Here is a 16,425-nt window from a genome sequence, read left to right on the forward strand (position 1 = left end):
TTTGGTCTTGGCCAGAATTTTTGGTGGTGCCAAGATTTCCAGCCCACACAGAGCTGTAATGCACTAAACTCAGGCCAAATTTTGTAACTTTCAGTGGCTTATGGAGTTTAGTACCTGGATAGTTAACATATACAGCAAATCATCATGAGATTTTTGAGTTTCCCGGTTAGTGACATAAAGCCAGATATATTTTTTTCCATTTTAATGTAAAATGAATTGATACCAGTTGTACTTTTAGAAACATACCAGTCTGTTGTGGTAAAATCCCAGCTTCATTTAGGATCAAACCCTCATTGGTTGTTAACTAATGAAAGTGAGACGTATTATAAAATGCACATTGGCTTACATCCTTCTTAGGTTTAGGGGCTCACCCACCCTTCATTATCACGTCTGTTACCAATATAAGAGGTACAGTTGTGTGCAGATTATCATAATTTTCTTGTGTGTGCTGCTTAAGTAGCACAGGTAGAATCTGAATCTCTAGTCATGTCTGATAATATTTGACTCAGAGTGAGCTGTGTTTTTATGATTATGAGGGTAACAAATGTCAAAAGATTGACTTCTCTTTCAGAGTCCTTTTGTGCATGTGTATGGATGTATGCTTATGCAGCCTGTGTGAGTCGGATAGAAAATTGCTTGCTGAGATCTAACATTACCTTCATCTATAAATGTTCTTGTACTTCAAATTCTTTCACTGTTAACTGCTGACAGCTGTCATCATCTTAAAAGGGGATAGCAGAGCATCAAATGAAAGGAAAAGTGGGGGAAATACAAATGATATAGACAAAATTATATCATTGTAATTTTTTTCTTTTTTTGCAATTTTTGTCTTTGTCCATAAATACAGCTCTGAAATGGTAAGTTGTTTGTATACTTTCTATCCAAACATATTACAGATATTTAATGAATTTAACAGTTAAGCTCACAGTGATGCTTGTAGCTAAATTTTAGTAACCTCATTTAATGTGTAGGGAAACTGAGACAGAGTATGAAGAGTATCTGCAAAAATGACTAAATTTGAGGTGTTCAATCTTTGGGTGGCCAATTTGAGACTTTGGAGACCTGATTATCAGTGGTGTTGAGTACCTGCAATTCCTAGGTCAATGAAAGCTGCAGATGTTCAGCACCCTCCCCAGAAGTCCGGAGCTGATGTCCCAAATGTGGCACTAAAGATTCCATGTATTGAAAATGAAGTGGGTACTTTTTGAAAATGTTGATCTTAGGAAATTTGGTCATATAGTAAGTCTGTGATAAGTCTCCTGATTCCCTGTCCTGTGGTTTAAATGTCACATCGTCTTTTTCAGTTTTTTTTTTTTTATTTTCTATGTAAAAATGCAGAATTGGTTAACTAGTTGCTAATCCTGCGAACTAACCATTTGCCATGTTGGAGCAGAATTCTCTGTATGCATATGTGCTCTCTTTTCCATTTTTCTTTCTCTGTCTAGCTAATGGGATCATCAGATTCCTGACCAAGTTAACACAGTGAATGGAGATGCATTGAATGGCTAATTGCAGACATAAGAATCTGAAGTTCTCTGTTTCCTATTCTTCTACTCTGTTACTGTAGAAAACCAATTGATCTGTTTGTCCACGCCTTGCAGTTTGTATTGGGATTTTTAACAGCTGGAATTTGAACCTGCTTATCTTTTGCTCAGAGCAGCACAGTTAACCTTTTGCCAAAGCTACCGACAACAACAATAAAACCTCTCAGTCAACAACACTCTGAGGAGACAGAATCCCCAATGTAGTACATTTGGCACTTAAATCAGAGATAGGACCATTTCCCATTATACTGCAATCGATTAAAATAGAGACAGCTGCTGCATACCAAAGGGATCCCTAACAGGTCTCTTCTTTCACTGGCATGGTCTTGTCTTTTTCTTTTCACTTACGCTGGGTAATGCTGAACTTGGGATAGTTCGTCTCTGCGAAACCATGGGGTTTCACAATAAAAGTGCACAAAAATGAGGAACTAGAAATAATGTGTGTTGCTAGCAATGCAGCCCTGTGCAGGAGAGGGTCATATCCCAAAAGGTCTGGAATTTAATTTTATCATGCAGCAGGAAAATTGAACCCCAAGAATATTAACTAAGCTTCTCCCTGTTTTCTCTTCTCTCAGCTGAAACTATTTCAGCAAGAACCTTTTTATTTAGGCTTTTTTTTTTTTTTTTTTTAAATTCAAACTTCAATGCTCTTACTTGTGGTACTTGTTTAAAATCTGAAGGAAATGTTGCTAGGTAAAGAAGCCAGCTAAATATAGAGAGATTATACTTTTGAAGCCCTGTATTGGAACAACCATGTTTATGAATGATTCTTGTGTTCCTTGGCACTTGGTTCCTATTCTAGATATGAGTATAATATCTCTGATATTACGACCAGTGTTCCCTCTAAATTTTTCCATCCCTGTGCAGGATACATTTTATGTGCACTAAGGCTGGTGTGGATGTGCGCCACCAATAGAATCACACCACTCTGCGGGTGCTCTGCTAATCATCTGGGCAGCACCTGAATCTCTCTTGGGTGGCCACCCACATACTCAACCTACAGTGAACACTGATTATGACCTCTAGTTTCCTTGCTCTAGTTGTCTTGGGGGTTGGTGGAGATGTTTGTAATTTAGTTTCATGAAAGCTTGAATTTAGCAGTGCTCAAGTGCCCACTTCCAATGTACCATAGTTAGATTTGTGCTGAGATGCCTGTAAGGGGTTCTGCTCTTTACCTCTCCAGGTGTAGGCTCAGGTGCTTGTCCTTTCTGCTTTTGATGCTGTTAGACTTCCTTGCCTTTGGTTATTGTGGAACAGCTTTGGCAAAGTTGTGGGTGGATGCTCTTCAGCAAACATGGAAGAGTGCATTAGTGTTTTTGAATGATACATCATTTTCCCTAAACTAAAATCTGTTGCTTTTACCAGTAAACCACACGTCAGGGATGTGTTCTTGTTGCTGCTATTAACTCTTCTGTTGCTAAGTAAGCCCAGTAACTATCTCTTGGCCAGCTGGCCTTTTGCATATGCTGGATGACTGGTCAGAATGTGTCTCTTCCATGCTTGCTTTCCTTATGCCCTGGGGCAGAGGGAGATTGAAATATCACCAACTTGGCTGAAAACAAAAGCTGAAATGGCTTGCCTGCTGACAGTGGAGTCAACCCCGTCCGATTGCACAACCAGACCTATGCCCTGCTGACTTCAGGGTACAGTTCAGCTACTGTAAAACTCTGGAGAGTTCTTGAGGTTTGTGTTCTTTTAAAGCAGGCTTGTCTTGATGCTCATTTTCAAACTGCTGTCTTGTCTCCACAAGATGCCTGAGTGCGGCGTGGTCACACGCACAATAATGTGCTGGTAACCCACATTTTGCAAGGGCTGCAAAATATTTTTTGTGTTCAATATAAATGCTAACAGATGTAACCATTGGATTGCATGAAAACACCACAATGACAAGGGAGCATACTGTACATGTGCAAAGCCCAGCTACGTGGATTAATGGAAATAAACATTTAACAAAAGGCAGCCCAGCCTCAGAAATGCCCTGTCCTTTAAAGGTTTCACCTTTTTTTAAGAACATGTAAAGGATGAGGGTGGGAGGTAGGGGAAACGCAATAGTGGTTTTTACATCTGGTGCATATCTGTGTTGTTTGTTCCACTGAATTTCTGAAAGGTTGTTTGTTCCCTACCACAGTCATAGTGCCTTTACAAATGGGCTATTGGTAGTCTGTGCCCCAACTTTTTTTCTTTTGAAGGTTTTATGCCACGCAGTGTGTAAGGTCTGATAAATCATAGACACTGAGAGGAAAAGAATAAAATCCCTCAGAAGATAGTTACATCATCTGTGGAACAGTAAGTACAATGTGTACTGAAAATGTTGAGAGGAAAAGAACACAGACCTTAGACAAATTATGGTGGTGTAGCCTACTGCTAATATATGGGGACTGGTAACCCAGTTCTAGCTCACCTTGGTGTGTTCGTAGCAGTAAGTTGGCAGATGAGACTCTCTTGTTAACTTCCCTTACTCTTCTTGTTCTGGTGGAGTACACGAGTCAATGGGAAAGTTCCTGGCACTCAATTTATCTGTCTGTACTAGACATGATAAATCTACCCTCGCTGCAGGTATTGATGCTGCAGGTAGTGAAGACATACCCTTACACCAGGGGTGAGCGAACTTTTTATGCTTGACCCCATTCTTCATCTGTGGAATTAGCAAGGTCCCCCAGCCTGTCTAATGTAATCTAAACAGATGGAAATTTCAGTTATGTTCATAAGAAAAAGAAAAGCCCTTTCAGCACAAATAAGAAAATGAGTATGTAGAATGTAAAAACTTTATTAAGTTATTAAATGTGATTACACAAACCTAAAAACAGTAATATATTTCAACATTTTTAATGTGATGGATGAGCCTGAGACCTGGCAGCTGATTGTGCTGTGGCCTTCTTACAAAATGTCATGCCCCACTTCTCCCACGGGGAGGGGCCTGTTCCCCACTTTGTGCACCCTGCCTTATGCAATGTGTATAAGGCATTCTGATAGATTAAAAGAACTGTATAAGTGCCAAACATAGTTATCTATTTGTGTTTTACTGTGTGAACTAGGTGGAGTGTGGTAAACCCGGGAGTGCAATGGGGAGTAATTCAACTGCATCACATGGCTTGGGTACTACAGATAGTTCTTGAAAAATATGATCCACTAGGGTTTTTTCTTGGTTAGAAATTTACACCCTATGCTGCAAAAGCCACTTTGTCACAGGATAAAGAATGGGAGGAGTAACTGGTATACAGCACCTCACTGCTGCCCAAGGAATGAAGTACATTCTTGCATGTCCCTTGTTTAAGCCCAAATGGGTTTTATGTCACCATTTAAAAAACAAAAAAACCCAAAAATGCTGAGCGTGGGAGGGTGAGAGAAGAAAAGGCAGCAATAGGCATATCTGAGACAGGAGAAGAGAAACTTGAGCATTTGTGTAATTTTCTGGGTTTTTTTCTTTTATTTTTCTTTGTTGAAAAGATTCGTTGTGATATGAAATGAAGTCATCCAGTTAACCCTTTGCACACTAGAGAAGTCTAATTTCTATCTGTGCATCTTCCTGGTGGTCTGTGAGCTGTGACTGTTCTATAGGCTAAAATTCAGAGACACACCTGACAAAGATCTTTGTTATGAGTGATGCCTTAGAGATGCTTTTCATTAACAGTTCCAGCTATTGAAGGGAATAGTTTCCTGGAGAGCTTGCAGGGATACATGAGATACTTTTGTCTTTTTCATTAAAAAACAAACAAAAAAAAGTCTTTAAACAAAGTTTCCCATGCTTTTTGAGCTGTTGGTTTTAAAGACAATTTTTAGAAAAGGGGGATCATTTATCAGTAGTACAGAGCTGGTCGTTCTGTTTTTTGTCAGTTAGTGTGTGGTGCTGCAGTCTTCATAGCATTTGGGAGAAAAAGCTGCAAACAGTATCAATGCCAAAGCCATTGTTACTTCCTGGGTTTTCTGCATTTCTTGCTTGCATCCTGAGATGAGACTGGTTGTCTCAATCTTAACTCCAATGAGCAATTATAGTACTTTTAAAGTATACTAGCCCTTCCACAGAATTAATCCTGTCTGAAGGGAGTGTGGCTAGAAGAGACCAACTGCTGAGCTGAACTGAATGGCTTACCTCCCCTGCACGGTTTCTGTGCAGAATCAAGGAATCCTGTATTTCCCTGCACTGTAGTTTGACTCTGAATAAATCTGAGGCTTAGCTTTCATTTCAAAGCTAGTGTTGGCTGCTGCACTGGAGATGGAGTCTGAACATTTTGGTTTTGCATAGTATGACTGGTATGCTTTTAGGGTGAAATTACTGCTGATGAAAGTACTAGCTGATAGCCTTGAAGAATGACATCATCTGTGCATAGTAAAGACAGAGTGGCAGAAATCCAAACTCAGCCACAGTGAAAGGACCACTGGTAAGAGACTCAGTGCCAGTCAATCCTTGGCCTTTTCACTGAGACTGTCAGCACAGGTGTCAGTTAGGACCAAACAGTAAATTGGTTTTTGTGAGATAACTGCTAGCAAGTGGACTCAGACCACACAACTATTTTTGGGCAAGCTACTGAGAAAGGACTGCAGAATTTGGCTATTTAGAGAGAGAGAGAGAGAGAGAGAGAGAAAGAAAATACATTGAATTTTCATTGCAAAAACTAATAGGCTTATTTGCATCTTTCAGAAGAAGCCACGTGGAACAGTCTGTCTGGTACATCAAGTATATTTTTAGACATTAGAAAAGGAAAGCTAGAAAAGGTAGAAGACAGTTTGGGATTTGGTTTTCAGTGTCACATGCAGTGGCTTGTGCAATAATGCACTTAGCTAGAGTATCTGTTGAAGTGTAGCTGTGCTTCATTGTTCAGTGGTTGAAGTTACGGGAAGCTTGACTCGGTATATAAGTGGTTTGGTAAAGCAATAGATAGGTCAGGGAAATGACGTAGATGCAAGTTGATTCCTAGATTTGCCCCCTACTTTCTTTAAATTGTAACATTTACTAGAAAATAATTTGGAATATAGTAAAAGTTAAAAGCTTTGTCTTTTTTTTTATCTTGTCATTTAAACCACTCCTACATTGACCAAAATTTGGACATGATACTTAGAAATTAGAGTACAGATTTTCAGTTTCTCCATCTACCTGTGGCAGTTGTTTGGTTGCACAATAATAAAAAACATAATCTCTTTTCTTCTGAGGATCTCAAAGTGCTTTACAAAAGAGGGCTGCATCAACCCCCTCCATTTTATGGTGAAAAAACTGAGGCACAGATACATGAAGTGACTTGACCAAGCTCACTGGCATGATCAATGACAGATCTGGGAATAGAACCCAGTTTTCTTGTTTAAGTGACTGCAATTGTCGGATTTAATCACACCATGACCTGATTTTTGCTTATTGTATCCATATAAATTCATGTCTACAACTGACCTGAACTTCTGACCCTGCTTAGGTGCTTCCATTTTTGTAGATAGCATACACTCCTTGTTTTTAAAAAAAAAAAAAAATCTAAAGAAAAACATGTTCATAGAATCTTAGTTTCCAAGGCCACAAGGCACTGATATGATCATCCAGTCTGGCCTGTATAACATGGGCTATAGGATTTCCCCGAAATAATTTTCACCTGCAGCCTGTGTATTCTAGGGCTAACTGTTATAGGGAAATAGATAGCATTTTTTCTATGGAACTGGTGAATTTTAGTGTGTGTGTGTGTGTGTGTGTGTGTGTGTGTGTGCGCGCGCATGCACACTTCACAGTGCTGAAAATATAGTCCCCCTCAACAGGGAGTGGGATGATGGCTGGGAACAGACTGGTATGTAACGTTTTTATATGCTGTTTGCTCCACTGACAGATTCTTTGTGCTGATCTGTAGTACTTTCCTTTGGAAAGTGACCTATGGAATGCAGATTCTGTCTTTCTGACCACAAGTGTGTAATGAGGGCAAATAATCCCACCATATCATTAGACAAGCCTTTGCTTTGATGAAAATGGGGAACGTTTCTATAGCTACAGCACGGTTTATGATGTTTAAACTGATCCTTTCCTTCCCTAGAAGTCAGCCTGCCCTTTTGATAGTGATCAGTGACATTTATATGTGGTGGTAATGAAAATTTATTTGTTTTAGTTCTTGTGAAAAGTGCCTGTTTGTCAGCCACCGGAGTCAGTTTTAAGCTTACCTGGAGAATGGGAACTGCACCAGTAGTGGTAGTGCAAGCTTCCTGCACCTGGTAGTTGGCTTATTAGGACAATTTTTAAGAGTCATTGACGGTTTCAGACACGATTCCCAGTCATTCCTTGGCTTCTGTCCTCATTCTGCCAATTGCTGGCAATCAGTGCCAGTTGCGATTGTGCTAGGAGCTTGTTAGTTATTTTTCCAGTTTCTTTCTCACAAAGAAAAACAACAAATGGTGGCCTAGTATCTGCTGTGTTACAAGGGTTTTACATGCAGAAATTAAGTAGGATGGACAAATCAATTTCTAATGTAGATGCCCTGGGTTTCCTAGTCTCCACTGACAACCATCTGTTACTTTACACAGCCTGTGAATCATGTCCCTACCAAGGAGCTTTCAAATTGCGGATAGAAAGATGTCCCACATATTATGGAACATATCTCTCGCTTATCCTGTCGGAGCTACTGTATGGTATACCACATTGCAATTTCCTTCTTGCTCTTCCTTTGTAAAAGAAACAGCAGCCCATGACTGCCACAGTACCTGCGGTGTATTGTGTTATTCAGAACATTCATCTTCTGTGTTTCAAGGGCGTAGTATCCTGTGCTTAATCAAAAGCTGACACCAGTACAATTTATGACATGAATGCATTGAATTAGATCGACTGTTAACATTGTTTGAGGTTGTTTACGTTTATTCCATTGGCTGCCCTTTCAAAACAAGGAGCTCTGTTGGTTGGCAAGAGAAATTTTTATCCTGCCACTTGATAAAAGTTTGCCAGGGAGCCAAAAATATTGATGGTCACTGTACTTTAAAGTTATAGATTAATTTCTGTGTGTTCTGCATATTACTGATATTCACTTTTACGTGTACAAACACAGCACCAAGAAAATGTTGCCATTGTTATACTGAGCTGATCCCTGTAGCGTTCACATTTTAAAATAATGTTCTAATTTACCATTAGAAAATAGTGAAGTCCAGTCCAGCTGAGATATAGCTGTACCTAATATGCTAGAAATTGACCATGAGGATTGCTGGTTATGGCACAGTGTGATTATAAGACACCATAGATGAACTATGATGGTTATGCTATTTGAGAAAACTAACTTCAGACTTGAACTATTTTGCGGTCACTTTGTCTTAAATCCAGTTGCCATAGGCTCTTTGAGGCAGAAGATAAGCTTTTCTTAGGTATATTTTTATAACAAGAAATTTAGCTTGCAGTTTTTTTGTTTTTTTTTGTTTTGTTTTTAAGTCAATAAAAACCCCTCAGTTTGGTATGTCTGGCCCATGCTGCAGAGCACAATACACTCACAAGTGTGGAAGTCGTATTCTTTTATGATAAAAAAAAAAAAATCAAAATAAACCCCAGTGAGGTCTGTGGTTACATGGGTGTGTGTAAATGTACTGAGGCATCAGTAAAAAGGAAGTGCACAAGACTCTGAAGCCATTAAGCGCTTTAAAATTAAAAAGTACCCACTTAAAACCAATAGGATTGATTACTAGAAACCAGGACAAAGACCCTCAGAAATGAAAGAACATGTTGATCAGATTTCTGAGTCAGCTGGCTCCTTTTCATTCTAATGTCAGTAGCTGTCATGTCAGCCTAGTGGAAGAAGGAGTATTTAGTTGAAGACATGTGAGATTATAGTTGCAGTTATAACGCATTTATTCATGTGAAATGCCAACCATTTTGCTGAAGAAACACAGATTAAACTGCTTGCTGTTTGCAAGGTCAGTGTTTATCTCCTTTACATGGTGGGCCAAGGGCTGGATTATTCTAATACAAAGATGATCCAGTGGTTTGCTCTTCAGACTATTTTTCTCTTTTCCTGTGGAAGAAACTCCATTTGCTCACATCTTTTGGTTTCTTCTTAACTAATTAGGGAGTGTGAGCAGCAGAGTTCAACTGCATCCTTACTCTTTTCTCTGGGTCTTGGAAGGCCATGTGAGGGAGGAAGCTGTTTAGTGGAAAATGATTCCATAATCTTTGGCAGGAAGGCACACCACGTCACTACAATGAGATGTCTTCAAAAATTGCTTATTCGAGGGTTGATACCAGGATAGTAAATACAGTACCTCCCCTGCTTCCAATCTGCTTTATCAAAGCAAGTGACAGATATTGCTGAAATGTGAATGTTAACCCCCACAACTCTACACTACTACTTTCTGCATAGTAAGATTTCTTGAGTTAAATATTGAAAGAAAACGTGTGTATCGTTGACATTGTTAAATGTAAATTTAAATTCCAATGGCTGAAATCACTTTGGTGTATGTTCTGATGGCCTGCCTTGTGTGTGTGCAGCATGTTGTTCTTTGCCATAATCCTTTTGATTCCCTTGAGGTAATTGGAGTGGAGAAGATGTCAAACTTACCTTTAAAGAGTAGAAGGGTAGTTTTGAGGGTACAAAGTCATCTAGCTTTAAGCTTCAAATATTAGGTTTGTTTAAAACAAAAAAGTGACTTGCCAAACTCTGAGGGCCTGAATAAAAGCCATTTAAATCAGTGTAGAAATCTACGCTGACTTCATTGGTGGTTGGGATTGGGTTGGGTCCATACATAGAAATGTTTTAATTATTTTTTTTAAAAAGTTCCTGCGGTTTTGGAATCTCAAATATAGCACGTGCTGGCATATTAAAATCAGACCTCAAAACTCACTACTTAAAAGGAAAATTAAACAGTTTGGTCTGCTTGTCTTTGTAGAGCAATGCACAAAAAGTAAACACATAGCACAAATGGTGAAAAGAAATTGGAGTTTGTTTGAAAAAAAATTCCAATTGCATAAGTACTGTAGGTATAGAATTTAAAAGTACAATCCCCCAACTCCCCTTTTGTTACTACACCATCCCTATTAAAAAGGAGATAAAAGTGAACCACTCTGTTCAGACATATTTCACAAAAATAAAATAAACATAAAGCTAATGTTTGTGTGTTTTAAATGGGAAGCAAAATATAAAACCACAGGCCATTTATATGTGTGCAGTGTTGTGACAGACTCAAGGAGACCACTAAGCACAACAAAACCCCAAGCTTTAGCAGAGAGAGAGAGAGTGTGTGTAATACAGTGAAATTTAGACAATGTGCCTTTTTCCCCTCCCCTTTTAGCCATGTAGGCGGTGGATATTAAACAACCGTTTCAAATTCTTAAATCCACTGTCCCAAATTGCCTCTAAGGTACAGAGGAAATTTTAGACATAGGTTAAGTTAGTCATTGGCATAAAATGAAGGGTTAGAGCCTGAAAGTCTACTTCTGAAAAGTCTCCTGCTGGTTTTTCAATAGTTGCTGAAGCTAATCACAAAACTGAGCACTATAGTTAAATGACATATGAATACCCCTTTGTACACATCTAACTTCTTGGTGAAACTTGATCTTGGGGCCTACTGAAAACTTGGCCTCATTTTATTTCTAGGACGGAGGCTTGCTGCAAAGGGGCATTAAAGATTTTGATAAAGAATAAGATGCAGTCACATTGGAACTGTATCAGAACAAAGTAGCTCATTTGCTCCATGAGAAATACCTGAAAACCAAAAACAAAAAGGCAAGGAGAGAAGGGAAATTTTTGTTTCAAGGCACTGAATTTGTGAGTATATCAGCAAGGGAGGTTTCCAATAATGCAGGTGCATCATATCATCATCATCGACGACCATGGCCTCAGCGCCTGTTTGGTATCTGTTGCCTCTCTCACTATTTCCTTCCATCTTTCCCTGTCCAGTGTGGAGTGTCTTCGTTTCTATAGACTAGCTCCACACCAATCTACTGTATTATTCTCTGTGGGGTCTGCCTCTCCTATTTGAACTGTCCATTATGCCAAATACCAGGGCCTTGATTTTTCTTTGTTGTTCACTCGGTAAATGTGCCTGAATAGCAGTATCTTGCATTGTATAACCTTCTGCAGTAGGTTCTCTTTCGGCTGTCTTCCTATATAATTCCTCGTTGGTGACCTTCTGCATCCATCCTGTTCTCTGGAGCTTTCTATAACTCCTCTCGAACGCTAATATTCTTCTCTTCACATCTTTTGTTATCACCCATCTCTCGCATCCGTACAACATTCTGCTGAATACACGCTTTCAGGATGCTCAGCTTCGTTCCTAAGCTAATTGCTTTGCCTTTTCAGATCTTATCCATAGCCTTCAAACTCGCTCTTGCTTTTGCTATTCTAGTCACTATTTCCTTCTTACAGTCTAGATCACATGTAATGTTACTCCCCAAATAAGTGAACTTCTCTATGTGCTCTAGTTCAATACCATCTAAACTGATCTTCCTTCCTATTTCCTTATCTTCAAATTCCATTGTTTGTTTTATCAATGTTCATAATCAGCCTGTACCACTTCCCTTCCTCGTTTAGCAACTGCACCATTTTGGCAAGCTTCTCTTCATCTTCCTCAATGACAACTATACCATCTGCAAACCTCAAGTTTTTAATTCTTATCCTGTGCACAGGTATCCATGTATACTACTACTGATAATTGGCCATTTCCACCCTGACTGAATAGACCTTGTCAGCTCCGGCTCTCCTTTTTACTGGCACCCCACTCTTTAATACTCCTCTGACCCCCCGCCCCCACTCATGCATCTGATGAAGCGGGTCTTTGCCCACAAAAGCTTATGCTCCAAAATATCTGTTAGTCTGTAAGGTGCCACAGGACTTCTTGAAGATACAGACTAACACAGCTACCTCTGTGATACTTGTTCCTTGATCTTGTCCATCACTGTCCCTAGATGCGTGATGAAGATGCTTGGCAATATTGAATCTCCTTGTCTCATACCTCTACTTATTGTAAACCAACATCCTATTTTTCCACATGTTCTCACCACTCTCTCCACATTGTCCTTCAACAACTGTATCAGTCTGTTATCCACTCCGTACGACTCCAGCACCGCCCAAGAACTTTCTGATCTATACTGTCAAATGCCTTCTGAAAATCCATGAAGCAAGTGTAGATGTTCTTGTTCTTTTGTCGAGCTTTTTCCGCTATCAATCTGACTGCCAATATCTGCTGTGTGGTACTTCTGTCTTTCGTGAATCCCGCTTGCTTATCCACTGGATGTTCTTCTATCTGTCATCTTAGTCTTTCTGTCAGTATCATCATCAGCACCTTGCTTAGATGATGTGTTAGGGCAATCATTCTGGAGTTCTTGCACTCCAATACACTTCCTTTCTTGTGTATTGTCACTAGTATGGATCTTGTTCATTCCTTAGGTGCCTTCCCTTCTTTCTCTGCTATATTACATAATCAGTGTATTTCCTGATTCAGACTTTCTTCACCATAGTTAATCCTCTCTCCTGTGATTTTTATCATTTACAGGGCTCTTGTTGTTCTTTAGTTGTTCCACTTCTCTTTCTACTTCCTCCTTCAAAATATTGGTCTCGCACTTGATGCTCGGTGGAGATTTCTTTAAGTTCTTTGATCAGTCTCTTTGAGACACTTGGGTCCAACTGTGTTTTTTATAGGTTGGTGCAATATCTCGTCCATTGCTGTAACAGTCTTCTCCTTGTTCATGAGCACCTCTTTGTTCTTGTCTTTGATCACCATCTGCTTTGGCTGCCACTTCCTGTTAATATTCCTGATCATCTTACATACCTCCCTGGTCTTACATTCGCTGTAATACCTCTCTATCTTCACACTGCTCCTCTAACCATTTTGCGTTCTCCTTTCTGACTGCTTTTCTTACTCATTGCATTTCACTCTGTTGCTGTTGTGCCCTCTTGGAAACATCCCTGGTGATCTTCAGCGCTCTCTTGGTCCAAGTTGAGGGTCTTCTGCATAATCCACTTCTTATTGATCTTTTCTTCCGGAACAGTCTGCTCAATTGCCTCTTCTGTCACTGCGGCTGTCTATCATAGTGTAAACACACCATTTTATACAGGAGGATTAAAATTTACCCCGAGGGATTACGTCATGGTCCACTCCCTGTGTCACACAATGGATTTACTCTTCTGTTTTGATTCATGGTACTAAATGCTGCAATTATGAACTTGCTTGATTCAACGTTATAGAAGGAGAATACAAGAGAGCTGCCATTGTATTTTGCCAGGTCTATGATTTTATTTTAATGGCTGTCTATACCCTGAAATTGAAGGCTGTCATTTGAAGGAGAGCAACGCTGAGGTGCTTGGTTTTTTGTTGAATTCTGGAGAACAGTTAGGGGAGGTAAATTTTGATGGCTTTTGCCCTTGGTTTCCACTGTCACCCTCATAGTGGCAATAGTTTGAGTTCTGAGTCTGTGGCAAACATCAGCAGATGGAGCTTGAGGCAGGGAATAATAGGAAGTTGGTGAAGACCATTGGCTCAGTTTCCCCATTTTCCAGTGGTGCTAATTTTTACCTAACTCACAGGTTTTCTGTGCAGCTTAATGTATATTCCTGAAATGCTGTGAGATCATGAGAGTAAGGAAGATGGAGAAGTGTACAGTAGTAGTAGTAGCATAGTAACCCTGAAGAACATCAGGAAGATACTGTATATCAAATAGATAATGAGACTTTTTTTTTTCTTTTCTGAAAGCAGCTGCACTTGGCGACAGTAGGCTGATTTTGACTTTTTTTTAATTAGAGTAACTGAAAGCATCATTTGGAATCTTATCCTTCTCTTTGTAATTAGAATTTACCTGGTTGTGCCCTTACTCTGTCCCCTTTGTTTGGTCATTTAGATTCAACACTTATTTAAAGGGGGAAGAAATGCCCCTGCCTTCCTCACCATCACCATTTGCTGGATTCCCCACAAGTTCCGAGGATATCTCCCCACAAAGTGCTGCTCCCACTGAAGTACGTTTAGCTTTGGAGACCTTTTGGTGGTCTGGTTGCTGGCACATCCTAATCCCAGTGCACCCAAATGCCGTAAATGAGCTGTGATCAATATGATTGATATAAAAGGGTTACCAGATGCTTTTTTGCTCTCCAGACAACAGCAACAAACAACCTCAGACATAATATATTGCGGAGGAACACAGATTACTGAATGTGTGTGTGTTCACTTAGTAGTTTTTTCTATGTATTTATGGTGTAGGGGTGGTTGTATCTGGCAGTAGAATTTATTGCCACTGATATGACTGGAATCTTTATTACTAATGTTGCTGGGAATAGGATTTGGCCTTTTAATGATCCTTTGCTGATGCCACTCGCCTCTTTGGTTTGACCATCGGCTTAGGAAAGTCTGAGTTACTGTTTCAACCTGCTCCAGGATCTGCTGCTCTCCCTGCTTCAATCTTTATAGAAGGAACAGAGTTAAAAACGGTAGAGGAGTTCAAGTACCTTGGCAGTGTGGGTAGCCATTGATGGCTCCCTCGACAAAGAAATCAATGCCAGAATCTTCCAGGCCAGCTGGGCACTAGGACGTCTGAGAGCACGAGTGTTGAATCAGAACAATATCTGACAGTCCACTAAACTGAAAGTGTACAAGGCAGTAGTCCTGACTAGTCTCCTGTATGGCTGTGAAACCTGGACCTTGTACAGAAAACATAAAACTGCTGGAGCACTTCCACACACTCAGCTTGAGGTCAATACTGCACATTCGATGGCAGGACAGAGTTACGAACCTGGAAGTCCTGGACAGAGAAGGAACCAGGAGCATCGAAGCCACGATTCTGAAAGCCCAGCTTCGCTGGACAGGGCACGTCATACGAATGGAGGAGTCAAGAATCCCTAAGCAACTCCTCTACAGTGAACTCTCCCAGGGCAAAAGGAATCAAGGTAGGCCTTGCAAGAGGTATAAAGACTGCATGAAGGCCAGCATTGCTCATGCTGGTTTAAAGCCAGATCAGCCAAAGAAGCATGTAAAAGACTGAACAGCCTGACGTGCTCTTGTATGACACATGTATGACAACTTTGAAGAGCAGCAACACATACACCTCATTGATGCTCATGAAAGGAGGAAAGTGACAGCAGCAGCTGCACCATCAGAGCCAGGACAATTCCCTTGCCCCTACTAAGAACGTCCATGCTGTTCAAAGCTTGGACTCCTCAGCCACAAGTGAGTCCACAACTGATGAGCTTGTGCAAGACGTCATCGTCGGACACGACAGACTACCTACAGACAGTTTACATCAAAACTTCTTTATATTATTGTGGATTTTAAGTAGGATGTGCAAGAAGCAAGAAGGCGTTTTTTATGGGTCTCCTGCATGTATGAATGCAGCGCAGTGTTGAAAGCATGGTCATCTACCATAAGAACTAGTAGAAAGGTCTACTACATGAGTTTCCTGTTTCTCAGCTGTGCCAAGGAGTGACAGAGGTACTTAGAAGTAGTTTTCTCAGTATTCATCTTGTGACAAATAGTCAAATCACAGTATTTTGTATCTATATGTTAAGTGATGTGTTTCTCAACCTTTTTGTGTTGGAAACTTTCTTTAGATTTAAAAAAATTGTGTCCCCACTATTAGAAGAAATTGTGATCCCTATCTTGATCTCAGGGGGCGGGGCTTCAGGGTTGAAATACAAATTAGCTTCCTGGGTCCTCCTGTGGCATGGGTCCCTAGGGAATTGCCCTACTTCCCAGCCACTAATCCCAGTCAGGTTTGCAGGACCCCTAAATCCATTGTGCAACCAACCCTCAGGTTGAGAAACACGGGTCTAGTTGAAAACATCATCAACAGCTGGTCTTATTTGTATTTTTAATAGATAGACGTGGCTACCAGGCTATTATTGCTTGTAAGCTCAATAAACAGCTTTCATAATGTGCCTTGTATATAGCTCTGTGTATTCTGCCTAGTAGCTAGGAGATCGGTTGTGCTTAGAAGGCCATTTAACAGTCTAGAAGGCATAGC

At 40.2% G+C, this 16,425-nt stretch overlaps 1 protein-coding gene across 2 annotated transcripts in view; it reads left to right on the forward strand.

The window, feature by feature from the left end:
* The window catches only part of CMIP (c-Maf inducing protein), a 190,108-nt gene that overhangs the window by 61,315 nt on the left and 112,368 nt on the right, over positions 1–16,425 (forward strand). The window lies entirely within an intron of this gene.

This window comes from Carettochelys insculpta, chromosome 14, assembly GCF_033958435.1.
Source record: "Carettochelys insculpta isolate YL-2023 chromosome 14, ASM3395843v1, whole genome shotgun sequence".
NCBI lineage: Eukaryota > Metazoa > Chordata > Testudines > Carettochelyidae > Carettochelys > Carettochelys insculpta.